Source organism: Lytechinus variegatus, chromosome 1, assembly GCF_018143015.1.
Source record: "Lytechinus variegatus isolate NC3 chromosome 1, Lvar_3.0, whole genome shotgun sequence".
Lineage (NCBI taxonomy): Eukaryota > Metazoa > Echinodermata > Echinoidea > Temnopleuroida > Toxopneustidae > Lytechinus > Lytechinus variegatus.
Window position 1 is genome coordinate 45,279,800 of NC_054740.1, and position 22,366 is coordinate 45,302,165.

The 22,366-nt window shown below is 36.6% G+C and overlaps 3 long non-coding RNA genes across 4 annotated transcripts; 1 reads left to right on the forward strand and 2 right to left on the reverse strand.

The window, feature by feature from the left end:
* Positions 1–248: 248 nt before the first annotated feature.
* LOC121406445 lies at positions 249–3,355 on the reverse strand. Its single transcript, XR_005968804.1, has 3 exons — positions 3,273–3,355; positions 2,613–2,733; positions 249–446 (listed from the first exon to the last, which is right to left on the reverse strand). It is a non-coding gene; the product is annotated as an uncharacterized LOC121406445 (long non-coding RNA).
* Positions 3,356–7,864: 4,509 nt separating this feature from the next.
* Positions 7,865–20,808, reverse strand: LOC121406446. 2 transcript variants are annotated; one of them, XR_005968806.1, is made up of 3 exons: positions 20,712–20,808; positions 8,482–8,567; positions 7,865–7,942 (listed from the first exon to the last, which is right to left on the reverse strand). It is a non-coding gene; the product is annotated as an uncharacterized LOC121406446 (long non-coding RNA). The 2 variants fall into 2 exon arrangements; XR_005968805.1 differs by lacking the exon at positions 8,482–8,567.
* Positions 12,567–15,879, forward strand: LOC121406447. Its single transcript, XR_005968807.1, has 3 exons — positions 12,567–12,607; positions 15,209–15,328; positions 15,865–15,879. It is a non-coding gene; the product is annotated as an uncharacterized LOC121406447 (long non-coding RNA).
* Positions 20,809–22,366: the final 1,558 nt, after the last annotated feature.

The following is a 22,366-nucleotide window of genomic DNA, read 5'->3' on the forward strand; positions in this document are numbered from 1 at the left end:
GTATAAGATTACCGGTAGACCAATTACTCTCTGCCAAAGACAATGGATCTGTTCTAAAATACAAATAACGTCTTTGATCCTCATTTGACCTGTGTTTTGCATTTAATATTAAAGTTTTTTGAAACTCAAAATTTCATAACCTTCTTATCTTAGTCAGATTTTGATGAAATTATCGGTGCTTCTTTGGTTTTTTCTCTATTTTAATATTCAAATTACGTTTTGGTGGAGTCTACCTTTTCTTTGATAGGCTCCATTGTAATTTGGCAATGTAATTGGTCTAATGTTATATATTGGGGATAGCACAGATACCGTTTATAATATGTGCAAGCTTTATGCACTCTCATTGGCGTATGAAGGATACCTGCAGGGTTGCTAGAAACCATATTCTATGTTTGATTGATCATCCATCTCTGAACTCATCAAGGAAGTACTTTATCTTGTGACACCTGTAAAAAATAAAAGGGGGGTATTGACAAACTTATAATAAACATAACCAAACTATTTCATCTGCATGCAAAACTTATTGGTTTCAATTATCAATTCTTGTTATTGCATATTGCCAAAAGTCAGTGATCTACATTATCACTATCGATATCAATATCCATTGATATGAAAATCAACATCAGGTGAGGGAGGACATTTGCTTATTCAGTTTATTTTATTCCAATCGCTCAGCTGAAAACTTTTATATTCTGTAATATGAAATATGTAAAAATGAAAGGGTGCTAATTGCATTCACCTTTGTACATTTAGAAGTAGAAAAAAAAATAAATGAGGGCATAAATGGGGCACTTAATAAGAGGTGAAAGAAGAGACACTGCAGAAGAGATATTTCACTCTAAAAAAAAGGAGCGCAAGAGTGCAATAAAGACAATTTGAATCAATATTCAATTAAAGGAAAAACTCATAGAAGGGAACAGGGGTAGTATTTTTAGATCCATTTCATCTCTGAAAAAAGAATCCCTTAAAATCCCTTTGAATTGATATTCTTCTAAGAACAATTTCATCTTCATTTTATTATCTAAGACACACCCATTTGTGAAGCAACATCCAATGAGAAAGGCTGTAAATAAAATGCAGCAGTCCCATCTCATTCATCCAATGAAAATCTTTTACGCCAGATGTGGATTTAATCTTTTGATTAGTTACATATGTAAAATTGCATAATTCATGTGTAATGTCGTTTTGATAGTGTCCCTAATCCCCGAAAGAGTGTAACAGGGGTCCAATAAAATCATTGTCATTGTCTTTGCAAAATCAAACGATACTCTTATTCTTATCATTGTTTAGATGTCTACTTCGCATCATAAAAATTGTCTAAGTTGCAAAAACAAACAATACTCTTATCTTTGTTAAGATGTCACTTTTGCATCGTTTCATGCATAATTTCAGAGAAAAAATTATTAAACTAGTCTTTTGAAATTTTTCATTAACCCTAATTCTGCCAGGGGAGGGCCATAATGCCCCCCCCCCCTCGACAATTTTTGCGATATCTGCTGCGCAAAGTTTTTTGACCTCGCCGCTCACTGACTTTTTACTTTTAAGTCTCGCATAAATTTTGAGACCAAATTTGTGACACCCGGGTGCGCGGTTACGACATTACACGTCAAAATGTAAGTGTATTTCAGGGCTCGAATTAATCCAAGGCCATGGCCTTAGATGCCCTCAGAAATGGCCTTGATGCCCTTCATATATTTGTAGACTTAAGGCCAAAATAACTGCCCTTTTTTGCTGTGGCCTTGGTGCCCTGCGGTAATCCAGTGCATGTGCCCCATTGAAAAGTGCATTTATTACTGATGCCCTTTTTTTGGTGGCCTTGGATGTCCCATAAAGTGAAAACTGCCTGCCCTTTCCCTTAAGTGCCCTTTTAAAAAATGGCCTTGCCCCTTTAAATTCTTAATTCGAGCCCTTATATTTTTCATGTACAAATCCAATGCAAATAGTGTACCGGGTATTTAGCCAAAATTCAGAAACGTATCATTATTTCTACTTTTACTGATTAAACAATATTAATTTTGCCTTGTTTATGATCAGAATTCACTCTGGAACGATTTTTATCGAAAAAAGTACAAAAAAAAAAGAAATACATAAATTAAAAAAGCAATAAAATACATAAGAAATCGGTCTTGGCACCAGGATTTTTTCATTCACAATTGTTAGGAATGCTATAAAGAATATTTCACCAAAAATAGCATTCTATGAGCTTTATTTAGTGAATCAGAGCAAAAAGTATGATTTCATGAATAAAATACATAAGTTTCATGAATAAATTAGAAAATTAATTCCTACAAAATAAAAATATATGAATTCAGTGAAATTTACCAATGCAACTGCGTAGATTATGTCACTCTCTACCATCATGCAAATTTTCATTGTGATAGCGCAATCCGTGGCTGAGATCTTAAGGGGGGCCCTAATGCCCCCAAGAATCAAAATACCCCAGGAGATTTAGGGTTAATCTACAGGAATAATGTTGGAGTATCAGTCACTGTCAATGATTACATAACTTTCCTTCATTCTCATTTTAACATTGGAACAAATAAACTGAATCAAACATGGAGCTCATGTTCATGTAAAAAAAAATCCCTTCCAAAAGTGATAATTGTACTCACCACTACACAAAACAGCATATTTGCATGACTTTTGTTCCATCAGTCCATGTTGATGAAATCAGGATTGACACTGAATTAAATGTGGAGCGTAGAGTTGTTCCAACTGTCCCAGATGATGTCACTGAAATTGAAATGATTATTTATTTAGTCTATCGATCAGATATACATGTCCTAAAGCTTCAGGTACTCACCACTCATTCCACATGCAATTTTAATGGCAAATGCACAATCTTCGTGACTGTAGTGTGACAAACGACTCCTTTAGTATTAATATTTTGTACATAAAATTGCAAATTGTAGAGAAAACAAAAAAAAATCATTTTTTTTAGGTGTATGCACCTTCATTTATATTTTTCCAACAATAGAACATGTTTTAAAAACTGAGAACTGAGGAACAAGAAAAAAAATTGCATGATAAATCGAGTGTGTATTAGATATAAGGACACCTTCAAAATCGGGCGGCAAAATTTAAAGGTGTTTGGAAAAGATGGAAGCGATATTTTGGTTTGAGATATTTTCTAATCATAAATTAATATATGATTTGCCATATGATTGTCCATCACTACCAATTTTCAGACAGGGATTATTTTTTTAGAAAAAACACATCTCTTCTGAATTGGGTCTATGTACAATTACATTTATAAGCAAGGCCAAGCCTACCTGAAGTGATGTTCGAGCAGGCTTTTCTCCTCTTCATTACCGCTCCACTTCCCCGAACTTCAAGTCGTTGAACTCGTTCAGATACTCTGAGTGGCAAAGGTGGGGAAAATGCATATTTATTGTAAAAAATATCCCCCAAAAGACATCAACAATAAATAAAAGCTAGATTTCTTGCTCTAATCCTCCGGTTACCTCAATAAGACAAAATGCTATGCCTTGGAATGGAAATTTGAGTGTAAAACAGGGGGGTTCCCACTGCGGCACATACCCACCACACATTATGTACTAAGTACCTTGGCTCTAAGACCAAGTCTAAGTCAAGAGTAAGAAATTAAACTTGGCGTTAATGCAGTTTCGCAGCGGCTGGTAACCAGCATACCTCATCACCAATATTTGTTCCCAAATGTCATGACAAGTCTCTCAGTCACATTTCGATGTCAATATATCCACCACTTTTCAAAATATCGTGATTGGGAATGGCTGTATTTCGGCTTCGATCTCAACGTCGTTGATCGACACAGCATAGACATCGCTTCGCAGATCGCTTGGATTCACCGTGCACCGTAATGTTGATATGAACTGAAGTTAGCAACCAAATCATGCGAAAATGTGGCGAACAAACTGCCAGCATGCCGCATGCGAATCTATGTTCGCATGATTTGGTTGCTAACTTCCGTTCATATCAACATTACGGTGCACGGTGAATCCAAGCAATCTGCGAAGTGACATGGCGTAGACATCGCTTCGCAGATCGCTTGGATTCACCGTGCACAGTAATGTTGATATGAACTGAAGTTAGCAACCAAATCATGCGAAAATGTGGCGAACAAATTGCCAGCATGCCGCATGCGAATCTATGTTCGCATGATTTGGTTGCTAACTTCAGTTCATATCAATATTACGGTGCACGGTGAATTCAAGCGATCCGCGAAGCGATGTCGATCAACGACATTGAGATCGAAGACGAAATACAGCCATTCCCGATCACAATATTTTGAAAAGTGGTGGATATATTGACATGAAATGTGACTGAGACTCTCAGTCACATTTCGATGTCAATATATCCACTTGTCATGACATCTGGTAACAAGTATTGGTGATTAGGTGTGCTGGTAATCGGCCGGTGCGAAACTGCATTAGCGCCTTAAACTTTAATGCATTGTTGGTTGGGGGGGGGGGGCCCCCTTATAAAAATCGCCAATGGTATTTGAATGGTGCCGAATGGTAGTTGAATGGTAATCTGAATGGTAAATGGTACGCGAATGGTATTTAAGTGGTGTTTCAATGGTAAGTTCTTAATGGTAATTGGTAGTTTATTTAATGGTAAATGGTATACCATATACCGAATGGTGTTTCAGTGGTATGTGACTAATGATATGATTGGTATGATGAATGGTATACCATTTACCCAATGGTGTCTCAGTGGTATTCAATGGTGTCTCAGTGGTATGTGCTTGTAATGGTATGATTGGTATGATGAATAGTATACCATACATCCAATGGTGTCTCAGTGGTATACAATGGTGTCTCAGTGGTATTCAATGGTGTCTCAGTAGTATGTGCATGTAATGGTATGATTGGTATGATCAATGGTATACCATACACCAATGGTGTCTCAGTGGTATACAATGGTGCTCAGTAGTATATGCCTCTAATGGTATGACTGGTATAATGGATGGTATACCATGCACCAATGGTGTCTCAGTGGTATACAATGGTGTCTCAGTGGTATTCAATGGTGTCTCAGTAGTATGTGTCTTTGATGGTATGACTGCATGGTATACCATGATATACCCAATGGTGTCTCAGTGGTATACAATGGTGTCTCAGTGGTATTCAATGGTGTCTCAGTGGTATGTGCTTGTAATGGTATGATTGGTATGATGAATAGTATACCATACATCCAATGGTGTCTCAGTGGTATACAATGGTATCTCAGTGGTATTCAATAGTGTCTCAGTAGTATATGCCTCTAATGGTATGACCGGTATAATGAATGGTATACCATGCACCAATGGTGTCTTAGTGGTATACAATGGTGTCTCAGTGGTATTCAATGGTGTCTCAGTAGTATGTGTCTCTATAATGGTATGACTGGTATGATGAATTGTATACCATATACCCAATGGTGTCTCAGTGGTGTCAAATGGTGTCTGGGTAGTATGTGCCTCTAATGGTATGACTGCATGGTATACCATTATATACCCAATGGTGTCTCAGTGGTATACAATGGTGTCTCAGTGGTATTCAATGGTGTCTCAGTAGTATGTGCCTCTATAATGGTATGATTGGTATCAATATGGTGTCTTAGTAGTATGTGCCTAGTGGTATATAATATAATCATGTTGGATAATTGTAAAGCTATAGTGGCTTAGTGGTGTTTGCCTAATGAATGCCATTTGTGTTAATGCTGAATGATATGCCCAATTGCATTACCCATTAACATAATTCCGAAGATTTAAAGAAAATATATCAAAGATTAAAAGGTATTTAGAGTTAATTAAATATTTGACCTGTGACTTTTATGCGAGCAGCTTCCCCAAATCAAGTGTAATCGCTCATGATTGTAAACATGGTCTCTTGCATTCTTTTAAATTGTCTTTGTCCTTATTAAGTAAAAGGTCTATATGTGTTTAAATATTATTGATCCAGTGGTTATGATACAATATTAAAAATTTGTTATATTTTGCTATTGTACATAAATTTAAATCTGATGCAATGGGTGCATGCAAAAATAAAATCAATCGGTCAATGAAATCTTTTTTGATAAAAAGGGTTTTAATATTTAATTAATAAGTTTTATTCTATTTTTATAATCATTTTGCTTGTTTATGGCCGCTTTTTATAAAAAGAACTATATATTGTGTATATATATATAGTGTTCCAAGAAGATATTTGCAATCAATCCCAAAATTCGATCAGATGCAAATTTACAGGTGATGATACATTCAGTTTATCTAGAACATATCAATTTGGATTTTTTTATGGATCAGTTGCAAGTTTGCAATGAAAAGTATGACTCTCATTATTTTGGAGTCTGAAATTGATTTGCGTTCGATTGCTTCGATTGCAAGTTTCTTGCAATGCCCCATATAGTTTTGCTAAAAATGAATTCACTGTTGGTTGTCTTGGTCCCCCAACCTCTATCAAATTCCCATCCGCAAACCCTGATTTGGTCTGTCTGCAACGTCAAAAGCCCCATCTGACCCATTTGTACGCTATTATAGCTGCTTCCATTCATGAATTATGCACCCTTTTTTTACAAATGATATTTCCAAAATTCTAATTCTATTTTAGGCTCTAAATATTCTTTCCCACTTGTGGACGGCGTTTATAAAGAGGAGAGCTATTCTATAGGCCGGCATTACTTGATTGAAATGATTTATCCACATGGTCTTGCTCCCTCACCCCTATCAAAATTCCCTGCCGCCATACAGGGTATCGTACAATGTAACAGAAAAGAAATCTACTGAATGAAATCTCAATTTCAATCATTACAAAAGCAAATTAAAAGGGAAGAGGAGTGAGTAAAAAATATATATATAAAGGGGAAAAAACAAGAAAAGAAAAAAGGCAAAGAAGAAAAGAAAGATTAACAGAAAAGAAAAAAAGACAACGAAAATAAAAAAGAAAATAACATAGAGAACAGGAAAAAAAAGTGAAGGGATCGAAAACTTTTTTCATATATTCCAAGATCCAAGGAAATTCAGTGGCATGCACTCACGCCATCATGGTTTCCAACCCAGAACCAATCGAGAGGAAAAAGAAGACACCCCTGATTTGGTTTTAATTCACCCCCCCCCCCCCATATCGGGATGTGTATTATTAAATTCTTAATTCGAGCCCTTATATTTTTCATGTACAAATCCAATGCAAATAGTGTACCGGGTATTTAGCCAAAATTCAGAAACGTATCATTATTTCTACTTTTACTGATTAAACAATATTAATTTTGCCTTGTTTATGATCAGAATTCACTCTGGAACGATTTTTATCGAAAAAAGTACAAAAAAAAAAGAAATACATAAATTAAAAAAGCAATAAAATACATAAGAAATCGGTCTTGGCACCAGGATTTTTTCATTCACAATTGTTAGGAATGCTATAAAGAATATTTCACCAAAAATAGCATTCTATGAGCTTTATTTAGTGAATCAGAGCAAAAAGTATGATTTCATGAATAAAATACATAAGTTTCATGAATAAATTAGAAAATTAATTCCTACAAAATAAAAATATATGAATTCAGTGAAATTTACCAATGCAACTGCGTAGATTATGTCACTCTCTACCATCATGCAAATTTTCATTGTGATAGCGCAATCCGTGGCTGAGATCTTAAGGGGGGCCCTAATGCCCCCAAGAATCAAAATACCCCAGGAGATTTAGGGTTAATCTACAGGAATAATGTTGGAGTATCAGTCACTGTCAATGATTACATAACTTTCCTTCATTCTCATTTTAACATTGGAACAAATAAACTGAATCAAACATGGAGCTCATGTTCATGTAAAAAAAAATCCCTTCCAAAAGTGATAATTGTACTCACCACTACACAAAACAGCATATTTGCATGACTTTTGTTCCATCAGTCCATGTTGATGAAATCAGGATTGACACTGAATTAAATGTGGAGCGTAGAGTTGTTCCAACTGTCCCAGATGATGTCACTGAAATTGAAATGATTATTTATTTAGTCTATCGATCAGATATACATGTCCTAAAGCTTCAGGTACTCACCACTCATTCCACATGCAATTTTAATGGCAAATGCACAATCTTCGTGACTGTAGTGTGACAAACGACTCCTTTAGTATTAATATTTTGTACATAAAATTGCAAATTGTAGAGAAAACAAAAAAAAATCATTTTTTTTAGGTGTATGCACCTTCATTTATATTTTTCCAACAATAGAACATGTTTTAAAAACTGAGAACTGAGGAACAAGAAAAAAAATTGCATGATAAATCGAGTGTGTATTAGATATAAGGACACCTTCAAAATCGGGCGGCAAAATTTAAAGGTGTTTGGAAAAGATGGAAGCGATATTTTGGTTTGAGATATTTTCTAATCATAAATTAATATATGATTTGCCATATGATTGTCCATCACTACCAATTTTCAGACAGGGATTATTTTTTTAGAAAAAACACATCTCTTCTGAATTGGGTCTATGTACAATTACATTTATAAGCAAGGCCAAGCCTACCTGAAGTGATGTTCGAGCAGGCTTTTCTCCTCTTCATTACCGCTCCACTTCCCCGAACTTCAAGTCGTTGAACTCGTTCAGATACTCTGAGTGGCAAAGGTGGGGAAAATGCATATTTATTGTAAAAAATATCCCCCAAAAGACATCAACAATAAATAAAAGCTAGATTTCTTGCTCTAATCCTCCGGTTACCTCAATAAGACAAAATGCTATGCCTTGGAATGGAAATTTGAGTGTAAAACAGGGGGGTTCCCACTGCGGCACATACCCACCACACATTATGTACTAAGTACCTTGGCTCTAAGACCAAGTCTAAGTCAAGAGTAAGAAATTAAACTTGGCGTTAATGCAGTTTCGCAGCGGCTGGTAACCAGCATACCTCATCACCAATATTTGTTCCCAAATGTCATGACAAGTCTCTCAGTCACATTTCGATGTCAATATATCCACCACTTTTCAAAATATCGTGATTGGGAATGGCTGTATTTCGGCTTCGATCTCAACGTCGTTGATCGACACAGCATAGACATCGCTTCGCAGATCGCTTGGATTCACCGTGCACCGTAATGTTGATATGAACTGAAGTTAGCAACCAAATCATGCGAAAATGTGGCGAACAAACTGCCAGCATGCCGCATGCGAATCTATGTTCGCATGATTTGGTTGCTAACTTCCGTTCATATCAACATTACGGTGCACGGTGAATCCAAGCAATCTGCGAAGTGACATGGCGTAGACATCGCTTCGCAGATCGCTTGGATTCACCGTGCACAGTAATGTTGATATGAACTGAAGTTAGCAACCAAATCATGCGAAAATGTGGCGAACAAATTGCCAGCATGCCGCATGCGAATCTATGTTCGCATGATTTGGTTGCTAACTTCAGTTCATATCAATATTACGGTGCACGGTGAATTCAAGCGATCCGCGAAGCGATGTCGATCAACGACATTGAGATCGAAGACGAAATACAGCCATTCCCGATCACAATATTTTGAAAAGTGGTGGATATATTGACATGAAATGTGACTGAGACTCTCAGTCACATTTCGATGTCAATATATCCACTTGTCATGACATCTGGTAACAAGTATTGGTGATTAGGTGTGCTGGTAATCGGCCGGTGCGAAACTGCATTAGCGCCTTAAACTTTAATGCATTGTTGGTTGGGGGGGGGGGGCCCCCTTATAAAAATCGCCAATGGTATTTGAATGGTGCCGAATGGTAGTTGAATGGTAATCTGAATGGTAAATGGTACGCGAATGGTATTTAAGTGGTGTTTCAATGGTAAGTTCTTAATGGTAATTGGTAGTTTATTTAATGGTAAATGGTATACCATATACCGAATGGTGTTTCAGTGGTATGTGACTAATGATATGATTGGTATGATGAATGGTATACCATTTACCCAATGGTGTCTCAGTGGTATTCAATGGTGTCTCAGTGGTATGTGCTTGTAATGGTATGATTGGTATGATGAATAGTATACCATACATCCAATGGTGTCTCAGTGGTATACAATGGTGTCTCAGTGGTATTCAATGGTGTCTCAGTAGTATGTGCATGTAATGGTATGATTGGTATGATCAATGGTATACCATACACCAATGGTGTCTCAGTGGTATACAATGGTGCTCAGTAGTATATGCCTCTAATGGTATGACTGGTATAATGGATGGTATACCATGCACCAATGGTGTCTCAGTGGTATACAATGGTGTCTCAGTGGTATTCAATGGTGTCTCAGTAGTATGTGTCTTTGATGGTATGACTGCATGGTATACCATGATATACCCAATGGTGTCTCAGTGGTATACAATGGTGTCTCAGTGGTATTCAATGGTGTCTCAGTGGTATGTGCTTGTAATGGTATGATTGGTATGATGAATAGTATACCATACATCCAATGGTGTCTCAGTGGTATACAATGGTATCTCAGTGGTATTCAATAGTGTCTCAGTAGTATATGCCTCTAATGGTATGACCGGTATAATGAATGGTATACCATGCACCAATGGTGTCTTAGTGGTATACAATGGTGTCTCAGTGGTATTCAATGGTGTCTCAGTAGTATGTGTCTCTATAATGGTATGACTGGTATGATGAATTGTATACCATATACCCAATGGTGTCTCAGTGGTGTCAAATGGTGTCTGGGTAGTATGTGCCTCTAATGGTATGACTGCATGGTATACCATTATATACCCAATGGTGTCTCAGTGGTATACAATGGTGTCTCAGTGGTATTCAATGGTGTCTCAGTAGTATGTGCCTCTATAATGGTATGATTGGTATCAATATGGTGTCTTAGTAGTATGTGCCTAGTGGTATATAATATAATCATGTTGGATAATTGTAAAGCTATAGTGGCTTAGTGGTGTTTGCCTAATGAATGCCATTTGTGTTAATGCTGAATGATATGCCCAATTGCATTACCCATTAACATAATTCCGAAGATTTAAAGAAAATATATCAAAGATTAAAAGGTATTTAGAGTTAATTAAATATTTGACCTGTGACTTTTATGCGAGCAGCTTCCCCAAATCAAGTGTAATCGCTCATGATTGTAAACATGGTCTCTTGCATTCTTTTAAATTGTCTTTGTCCTTATTAAGTAAAAGGTCTATATGTGTTTAAATATTATTGATCCAGTGGTTATGATACAATATTAAAAATTTGTTATATTTTGCTATTGTACATAAATTTAAATCTGATGCAATGGGTGCATGCAAAAATAAAATCAATCGGTCAATGAAATCTTTTTTGATAAAAAGGGTTTTAATATTTAATTAATAAGTTTTATTCTATTTTTATAATCATTTTGCTTGTTTATGGCCGCTTTTTATAAAAAGAACTATATATTGTGTATATATATATAGTGTTCCAAGAAGATATTTGCAATCAATCCCAAAATTCGATCAGATGCAAATTTACAGGTGATGATACATTCAGTTTATCTAGAACATATCAATTTGGATTTTTTTATGGATCAGTTGCAAGTTTGCAATGAAAAGTATGACTCTCATTATTTTGGAGTCTGAAATTGATTTGCGTTCGATTGCTTCGATTGCAAGTTTCTTGCAATGCCCCATATAGTTTTGCTAAAAATGAATTCACTGTTGGTTGTCTTGGTCCCCCAACCTCTATCAAATTCCCATCCGCAAACCCTGATTTGGTCTGTCTGCAACGTCAAAAGCCCCATCTGACCCATTTGTACGCTATTATAGCTGCTTCCATTCATGAATTATGCACCCTTTTTTTACAAATGATATTTCCAAAATTCTAATTCTATTTTAGGCTCTAAATATTCTTTCCCACTTGTGGACGGCGTTTATAAAGAGGAGAGCTATTCTATAGGCCGGCATTACTTGATTGAAATGATTTATCCACATGGTCTTGCTCCCTCACCCCTATCAAAATTCCCTGCCGCCATACAGGGTATCGTACAATGTAACAGAAAAGAAATCTACTGAATGAAATCTCAATTTCAATCATTACAAAAGCAAATTAAAAGGGAAGAGGAGTGAGTAAAAAATATATATATAAAGGGGAAAAAACAAGAAAAGAAAAAAGGCAAAGAAGAAAAGAAAGATTAACAGAAAAGAAAAAAAGACAACGAAAATAAAAAAGAAAATAACATAGAGAACAGGAAAAAAAAGTGAAGGGATCGAAAACTTTTTTCATATATTCCAAGATCCAAGGAAATTCAGTGGCATGCACTCACGCCATCATGGTTTCCAACCCAGAACCAATCGAGAGGAAAAAGAAGACACCCCTGATTTGGTTTTAATTCACCCCCCCCCCCCCCCCATATCGGGATGTGTATTTATCTTGGCGAAGAAGTCCCCTCCCCCCATATTTTGTCATAATTTATCCCCCCCCCCATATGCTTTGGCGAGAGGGGCCGCTTGGCTGCTTGCCAGGTAGCTCTATTATACGTGTTGTTCTCGCACTACGCACGCGCGAACGTCTATAACCGCCAAGTGCAATATTTGAAAAAGAAAACTCGATCTACCGGTACTACCGTTTTGCTGTTGATAAGTCCGTCGACAATTCATCAAAAACTAAAGGAACACGGGTCAGATTCGGACAGCGACTTCAAAGTCATTTGTAGAAGGCTATAACAGTAAGTTCTATAACAATTTTCTTTGATTTATTTCTCAAATTGTCTCAAAATGTTAGATGTCGTTGTACTGCCACGACATGCACGACCACTGCACTGCCACCGTCACTGCCCCGTTGGCGCTGGCCGCTGCTCTACGGGCCGGGACGTGGCTTTGACGATAGGAAGTGCTTATGGTTTATGCTTTGTATTGGCAGAGTTAAGATCGGCGAGCATTGAATAGTAATTCGCTCATATTGCCTGATGTTTATTGTCAATGTTTTACAAAAACCATCTCTGAATACATTGAATTCGTGAATGAATGATTTGTTAATGCTAATGTCAAGACTGTCAAAGTTTTAATTGTGAATAAATAGACCGTTACTGCACACGTTAATTTACTGAAATTGAAAACTTGCCGACAAATATTGCTTTGAAATTAGGCCTATAATTTGTTGTTGTTGTTGTTGATAGATGTTGGTAAATGAGATAAAATGGAGGTGAAACATGGTAAGGGTCCTAAAGTTTAAAAAATGATAAAGGCTACGCAGGTCTATAACTTTGCTACACTGTACACACCACTCATTGCACATACTATTTCAATGGTAAAATGTGCACTTTGTGTGTGGAACTGTGACTGGACGGAGTGACAAACGATTCCTATTCAATTTTTCTACAGAGGCTGCAATAAATATGCAGAGAAAACTGGCGCTAATGCAGTTTTGCACCAGCCGATTACCAGCATACCTCATCACCAAAACTTGTTCCCAAATGTCATGACAGGTCTCTCAGTCACATTTTGATGTTAATATACCCACCGTTTTTCAAAATATTGGGAATGGCTGTATTTAGTCTTCGATCTCGACGTCGTTGATCTAATCCGTAGACATCACTTCGCGGATCTCTCGGATTCGCCGTAATATTTATATGGACTGAAGTTAGCAACCAAATCATGCTAACATGTGGCAAACAAACTGCCAGCATGCCGCATGCGAATCTTTTGATCGCATAACTTCGGTCCATATCAACATGACGGCGAATCCAAGCGATCCGCAATATTTTGAAAAGTGGTGGGCATATTGTGTATTGATCTCAAAATGTGTGTAGACAATTCTGGTGGGGAGTTTTGCTTGAAGTTGCATGCACAACGAACAATTGTCCATAGACTGTGTACAACGGATAGATCGTCTCCGCACAGCGATTCGAAGACCGCTGATTGGTCAATAGTGCAGATCACGTCATGACCACGTGGTCCCAAAAATAATTCCTTTGGACTGCGTGCGGAAGTATCGATAACGATATCCGGTCATGTTGTGTACACGGTAAATGGTCTTGGTTCGTGATTGGATCGCTCCGGTATCGATCGAACATTATCAAAACTGCAATTTCATGCATATTCACGCGACGCTCCAAAACCCGGAAGCCAATTGACTTTATGCACGTTGCGATAGACTCTACAAATTCCAAGGAACACGATGACATATAGACGCTAATTTGTAAGATTTTGACGGAAAAGCAAGAAGTATTCAAAATTCGCTTACCTGTGCGGTATCGGTGAGAAAATAGATCCTCCGAGAATACCTTTCATAATTCATATAAAATATAGGAAAATTGAAATTCTAGGTCGATTTTGGTACGAGGTGATAGGGAATTGCACACTTGTTTTGGTGGAATTCTGTGTGGGGAAACAAAAGGCTTGCACTGCGCATGCTTACTATATTTTCATTCATAAATTGGTTCTCGGCAGTGGCTGGATGACGTCATGTAATAAGCAAAAATGTACACGACCGCTACGTTCACGCTCTGCTATCCGTTGTACACAATTGTTCACTGTGAGTTGGCTGGTGTGAAACTGCATTAGTGCCGGAGGGTATTCTTAGATCCTTTCATGGGGCTAGGCATATCAATTTTTAAAGTAAATTTTATCCTCTTTTAAAGTTAAGTTTGTCCTGTGATCACATTTTATCTGTTTTTATTTATTTACTGATCAAAACTTGCCTAAAAAACGTCTGGAGTTCATCCACTGGCATATGATTGTCCATGAACGGATCCATGATTTCTCAAAGGGGGTAGTGGGGCACATTTTCCCAAGGAAACTTTAAATAACAAGCAAACCAAAAAGGAGATCCTCTTGTATGAGACAATATTTTTAATATAAATATTTGCTGTAACTTTCGAAGGGGGGGGGGGAGAACACTTGTGTAAGAAAGCCACATTTTTATCAAACACATCAACTATTGCTCTCAAGGTGGGGGCACAGGTCAAATGTGCCCACTTGGATCTGCTTCTGCGATTGTCAATACCAGAAAAATGGAATTTATGTCATCGATTACCCTCTTGAAAATTGCTGCTCTAGAAATTTGATTTCAGATGACATAGCTATTACTAGTATAAAGCATGCACAGTTATAATACAGCCTTGTCTGAACTACGCTGAAATACTATCACATTTCCTTATTTTTATCCTAAATTCTGGGCTGGTAATCAGAGGTCCATGAAAAATATCTTTAACATTAAAGTTCTAAGATCATTATTTTTCTATTATTATATTAGTATTCTATTTTTGTTTGTATCTGCACATACATGCAGATTTTACACTTAAATTGATTTTATTTCATTTTCAAAGTTTGGACGACGGATACACTGGATGATAAGGTAGATGATCCAGCCTTATCTTGGAATGACACGACGGGTGTTGAACACAGAAAACGTACCGTGTACAAGAAACAATTGGAGTTTATGAAAGGTAGGTGTGTAAGAATTTTCTTCAGTAGAAAAAATGCAAAGCTTCATGAGATAAAACAGATTGTATTCCTGCAGTGGCATAGCTGAAAAAAAAAACCTTGTCAGGAATGGTAAAAAATCCTTAGAAAGGACAAATGTCATCCCTATTTAGAGGAGCACACGTCTTTTCTGACACCCCCCCCCAGAAAAAAATCAGTATGTTGGCTGAGGGGGGAAGGGTGGACACTTTTTCCCCAGGTATTCATTTGTTGTGGTATTTGTCATCATTGTGGCAACCTCCCATTATATAATAGGTTATTGTCTACCCATCTATGGTTAAACATAAATTTATTTATCATATTTTACAAAATGTTTTGTTGATATTTGTTAATTGGTATCATTCAATTGAATGGTAGAGTATACTGCAAATTTCTCAATATATAAAAAAATATATGAACTTCTAAAGAAAGCTTACACACATGACAAGCATTCATATTTTGAACACTTAGCTAATATACTGTCCTTTGCATTGTTTTCATCCAATATTTCTTATTACAGCTTCAAGGAATTAATCCTGCCGGGTACCCATTCACTTCATCTGGGTCTAGTGATGCACAGTGTGGATGAAATTCGGGCTGAAGGAAAACACACCATGGCTAGGACTCAAATTCACGACCCTCTGTTTGAAAGGTGAGAGTCAGAACCACTAGACCACGACGTTCCCAGCTGATGTCATATCCCCACTTGTTCTTTTGTATTTTATTACAAGAAGTCACGCTAATTTACATTTTGTCCTCCGAGAACTATAAAAAATGGAGTGAAAATTTATTTCAAAGACATGTCCACCCTAACAAAAAAGTTGATTTGATTAAAAAGAGAAAAATCAAACATAAAAATCGGATGAAAAATAAGAAAGGTATGACATTTTTAAGTTTCGCTCAATTTCAATTAATAGTTACATGCACATCCAGGTCGGTATGCAAATGAGGGAACTGATGACATCACTCATTCACTTTTCTTTGTTTTTTAAATATGAAATATTATAATTTTCTCCTCATTGTCCTATGAAATAAAGTTTTATTTTTATTTTTTATTGTCAAATCCGTAAAAAAAATGAAATATTGTACAATTCAAACAATGAAAACCAAAACAAAAAGTGAGGGTCTTATTTTGCATCCGATTTAGATGAAATATTTTGCATGATGCTTGCCTGATTTTCTCTGTTGATTCAAAACAATCTTTTCTGTGGTGGACTAGACCTTTAATGTGAAGATATGCATTGCTGGAAATAATGATATGATACTTGGGACATATCATACACACATGTATGAAAATATGAAATAATTATTTCATTTTATAGAATAAGCCTAACAAATATTCCTGACGATCGTGTGTACATTGGGTTAATTTTTTACCAAAATGTTGTTAAATTTCAAATTCAATAACTTTGTTATTATCAGATTTTAATGAAATTTTCAGCATGATCCTTTTCTGATTCATTCTCTCCCTACCAAAATCTCCCCTTTTCTCATGCTTTCTTTCTATGGTCCCCTTCATTCTCCTTATAACTATGTTATATGTAAAGTGTAACCGGTCGTCCAACCAATTTGATTGAAGGGCTAGAGGTACTCGAGACTGAAAGCTATGTGATATAATTCAAAGTGTACATCAGACAAACAAAAAACACTGAAAATCTCATCCAAATTTGTTTAGGATTAACAAAGTTTTGACGAATTAAAGTTGTTATTTTTTGCTAAAACTGTTCTCTGCAAGTCCTCATGAATATACAAGATCACAATTTATATATTTTTTTGTATTACATGAATTTAAATTTTGTCCAAGCTCGGTTGTAAAAAATTACGATTGACTACTGATTTACTGTGTAAGACAATATAACACAACAAAAATAGACAGAAAAGAAATAAGTGGGTATCTTGTATATATTATTTTCTATATATTTTGCAAAAAAGGTCTCTATTTTTCTTCTGTTTTTTAGTTTTCCAAATTGAATAATTTTCTTTCCTTATTTTCCTTATATTTTTTTCTATGTGTGATATATTATTTATTTATTAATGTATCATTATTGTATTTATGATAAACTTTTTGCGTGTTTCTACAGTAAATCATTAAAACGGTTTATCTTTTCCGGACTCGAATTACGATTGACTACTAATTTACTGTGTAAGACAATAATCTTTCTCACACATATTTAACACAACAAAAATAGACAGAAAAGAAATAAGTTGGTATCTTGTATAGATTATTTTCTATATATTTTGCAAAAAAGGTCTCTATTTTTCTTCTGTTTTTTAGTGTTCCAAATTGAATAATTTTCTTTCCTTATTTTCATTATATTTTTTTTCTATGTGTGATATATTATTTATTTCTTAATGTATCATTATTGTATTTATGATAAACTTTTGGCGTGTTTCTACAGTAAATCATTAAAAACAGTTTATCTTTTCCGGACTTGAATAACCTTATCGTTCTTAAACCAACCTGTTTCTACAGACTGAATAATCTGATTAACTTGCATTTCGCGTCGCAAATACGGTGGAAATCGGAAAATTCAACCTATAACCTCACATTGCATTTTGGTATGTCAAAAATTGCATCTCGTTAGGAAAATTTTCAAAATTCATGGTAGATCTCACTCATTGTAGCAGGTACACGTTTCGCGATCAGCTGGCGAGATAAAAAACGGCCAGAATATATGTTTACTGTGAGATCGCACTTCTTGGTTCAAGCACTTAAGCCAGACACGTATGCTATTTTGCCCCGTGTTTTTACAGAAAAGTTAAACGGATTAACATGGCAATAACCACCTCTCAGAGAGAGGGTTATGAGAAACCGTATTTTGCGCGATGCAATTTATCAATAAACCGCATCGCGTCTGTTTCTACAGGAAAGTTATCAGGGATTCGGGATACTTAGGCGGGTAATACCTTTTAACAATTCTATGTAGAAACATGCCATTGATATATCTTTTTAGGTGAAAAGAAAAAAGAGACCAATTTGGGAGTACTATTTTCCCCCCTTTTGGGGATATTTCATTTCTTCTAGGTGTGGTACCCTTTATTCATTTGGCCATGTGAAGGCTATCACACATTTTGAGTTTAATCTTCGAAATTTGGTGTTCATTAGTTTGTTGTCCAAACTCTGTCTTACATGTAAATTTGTTTATAGGAAGATTAACATAATATTTATGTGGAGTGCAATCATTGATCTCTTGTGGAGTCGCACAGTCACATGTATTCATAATATGGTGCTTTTATGCCATACCTGTCAATACTCTTTTGTACTTGAACTTATTAGTAAAAAAATGTTTATTAATGTCGTTGAAAGCAATTACACACAACAGATTTAACATCAAGTTTATTGTATTACAAGTATCAGGTTTGTATGCAGAACAGTGGTTTTGCCAAGTACTCAATCCATGTAAAAAGCAATATGAGAGAACAGGTTTATTCTTGGAAATGTTAGCCTTCATTTGTTGTGTTTTTCAATCAAACTCTGTCTTGATGCATGTTTACTTTTAGATAACAAGATTGACAGAGTATAGATATCAACGAGTAGCTAAGTCATATATATTAATAACTTATGTGCTTTAATTATAAAGTCTATACTTGTGAATACTCTGTGCCATTTATGCTGTACTTAAACTTCTTATAGTAAAAACATTTTATTGACGTTCTTGAAATAAGTAACTGTTTTCATTTTTTTTCTTGTGTATACTTATTCCATTATTAAGCCTACCACTAACCCCAGAGATATGCTGTTCACCAATGGTCTACCATTCACTGTACTTTATTGGCCTACTATACATTGCACATCGTTGTTCTACTGTCTACCATTCAGTGTAAACCATTGGTCTACCATTGAACTTGTGGTCTATAGTGTATGACCAATGGTGTTATTTGAATGGTTGACTAATAGTATAGTGTGTATGACAGTGTTGTATGGTAAATGGTAGGTCAATGGTGTACGGTGTATGGTAAGCCAATGGTGTATGGTAAGCCTATGGTGTACGGTGAATAGTAGTTCAATGGTGTATGGTAGGCCAATGGTGTACTGTAAATGGTAGGTCAATGGTATACGGTGTATGGTAGAATGGTGTAAAGTGAATGGTCAATCAATGGTGAATGGTGTGTGGTGTACGACGAATGGTAGTTGAATGGTGTATGGTGAGCGGTGAATGGTACGTGAATGGTGTACGACGAATGGTAGTTGAATGGTGTATGGTGAGCAGTGAATGGTACACGAATGGTGTACGGCGAATGGTACGCGAATGGTGTACAATGAATGGTGTACGATGAATGGTACGCGGATGGTGAATTGTACACGAATGGTGAATGGTACACGAATGGTGAATGGTACACGAATGGTGTATGTTGAATGGTAGGCGAATGGTGTATGGTGAATGGTGTAAGGTAATTGGTAGGCCAATGGTGTCCAGTGAATGGTGGCTGAATGGTAAATGGTAGGCCAGTGAATGGTGGCTGAATGGTCAATGGTGGTCAATGGTAAACCTGTCTATAGTGGCCATATGGTAGATCAATGGTGAATGGTGTTTGATCAATGGTATATGAATGGTAAATGGTGCTCATGAATATGGTAATAGTAAGGTCCAAATTATTTAAATTAGTTTGAATGGTATACCATTGAGGCTTGAATGGTATACCATTGGTGTATGGTGGGTGCTGTGCGAATGGTATTCCAATGGTATATCAATGGTGTATGATAAATGGTAGTCAATGGTATACCATTCAATTTTTTTTATAAGGGCGGGGGTAATTTTTACAATAAAAATTCATTTTATTTTTTCCCACCTTTGAAACTCGGAGTATCCGAATTACGAGTTCACCGAGTTGAGGTTCGGGTAGGTGGAGCGCAGTGTAGCAGTGGTGAAGTGGAGCCTGCACAAACATCACTTGAATTGAAGGTACATGTAATGTAGGCCAAGCCAAAGCCTTAGGCCTAATAAAAAGGCGAGGAAAGGGCACTGTGCAGAGCACGTGTCCAGGCCATGCCATGGCTGACAACGTCCACACCATACAAATTAGAGAATAGGGTCTAAAATGATTTTTTGAGATCAAATTTAAGAAGTCATAAGAATGTATTTCAACGTTTGATAATTGGATTTAAAGATGAAAGCCAAGAAAACGTTTTCACATGTTCACAGTCCAAACAGCAAACGCCACGGCTCGAGAGCCGTTAGGGCGTTGGCATCGCCACAACTCTAGGGTTCGACTTCACATACCGTACCGTACGGTACTTACGCCGGCACGCACAATACCGCTGGTTGAAATAACTTCATCAGTGATAGGTTATTCTGATTTCTACTGATACTCCAGCTAATTTAGACATACGGTATATAGAATATTAGTATACATGTAAATGCTTACCCTGAAGTGTCTTGACATGTCAAAAAAGGCAGGCAGTCAATTGAGAACAAGTTATTACGGACGTCGATTGCACGATCCAGCACTTTGACTCGACTTCGTTCAAAATTTAGGGGGGGGGGTCCATCTGAAATTTTGGGATGCATGGTCCATCTGAAATTTAGGGATGGACGCAGGCAAAAAAAATGACATTTGAATTTAGGGGAGTGTATTACCAAAAATATTTGACAAGCAAAAAAAGGGGGGTTATCAACCTAAATTTTAGGGAGGGGGGGACACAAACATTTTAGGGAGGGGTGGGGGCCCACGTGAATTAAGGGGGATGCATGCAGAAAAACAAAGTAAACAAGCAAAAAAAAGGTTATTATATCAACAAACAATTTAGAAGGGGGAACACCCCCCCGCGCTTTCGCTGCCTATGGTACGTCTAAATGTTTTCATGACGTCATATAAAATTGTAAATGCACTCGTCGTGAAGGTGTTGTGGCTCAGTGGATAAGTCTGCGGACTGTGAACCAAAAGGACCAGGGTTCAAATCCCACCACAGCATGTCCTTTGGCAAGGCGTTTATCTGCCACTCTCGACCAAGGTGTAGTAAATGGGTACCCGGTAGGAAGAAATTCCTTGGAATGCTCGATGCGCCAGATCAGGGTAGCCGTGCTAAAGCCGGGGTAATGGCATGCAGCGCTTAGAAACATTTGTATTAAGCGCTATATAAATGTTGCATATTATTATTATAATCACGTTGTATATTTTGGTCATGCAAAATTGTAAATTTACTCCTGACTGGTTGATTAATGATGTCATAATCTCATCATTATCTGGTCATATAAAATTGTGATATATTCGTCTTTGATTTGTCAATATATGACGTCATATTTAGGTCATGCAAAACTGTAAATTTTACTTGTCATTGAATGGTCAATTAATGACGTCATAATCACGACAAAATCTGGTCATGTAAAATTGTGGATAGACTCGTCGTTGATTTGTCAATAAATGACGTAATAATCCCGTTATATTCTGGTCATGCAAAATTTTAAATTTACTCGTCATTGACTGGTGAATTAATGACGTCGTAATCACGTCATAATCTGGTCAAATAAAAATGCAAGATAAACTCGCCGTTAAAAGTGGTCAAAATTACGTCATAAAGACGTCATATTTATTGTCTACGACCAGTATGCCGAGAATACGACGTAATTATCACGTGATTATGACCATGTCTGCTATCAGGGGGGGTGTTCAACTTACATATCGTGAGCGCACTCAGCTGCGTGTTTTCACTTCTTCTCCTTTCTCTCCTTTTCTTGTCATTTTTCCTCGCATTACTTGTTTTCATAAATTTCCCTCTCACTTTCCTTATTTTCTCACTCCCTTCAGTTTTGTAACTCTTCTTGATCACTTGCATTCATTGGCACACCCCCCGGTCAAAAATGGTACGGTCCTACCCAACATACACTAAAGTCGTCGCTGTACGAATAATGAAAACGTGCAAAATTCTTCACGCGTTGCGTTGCCTGGCTATGCGTGTGTACTGTGTACACACAATGCCATCGGCTGAACCCGCCAAACTATAGTGACCAATTATTGCAAAAGCTTTTGCAAATGTGAAAAGTGACAGAGGTTTTTTTTATCCAATCAAAATAATTCTTAGG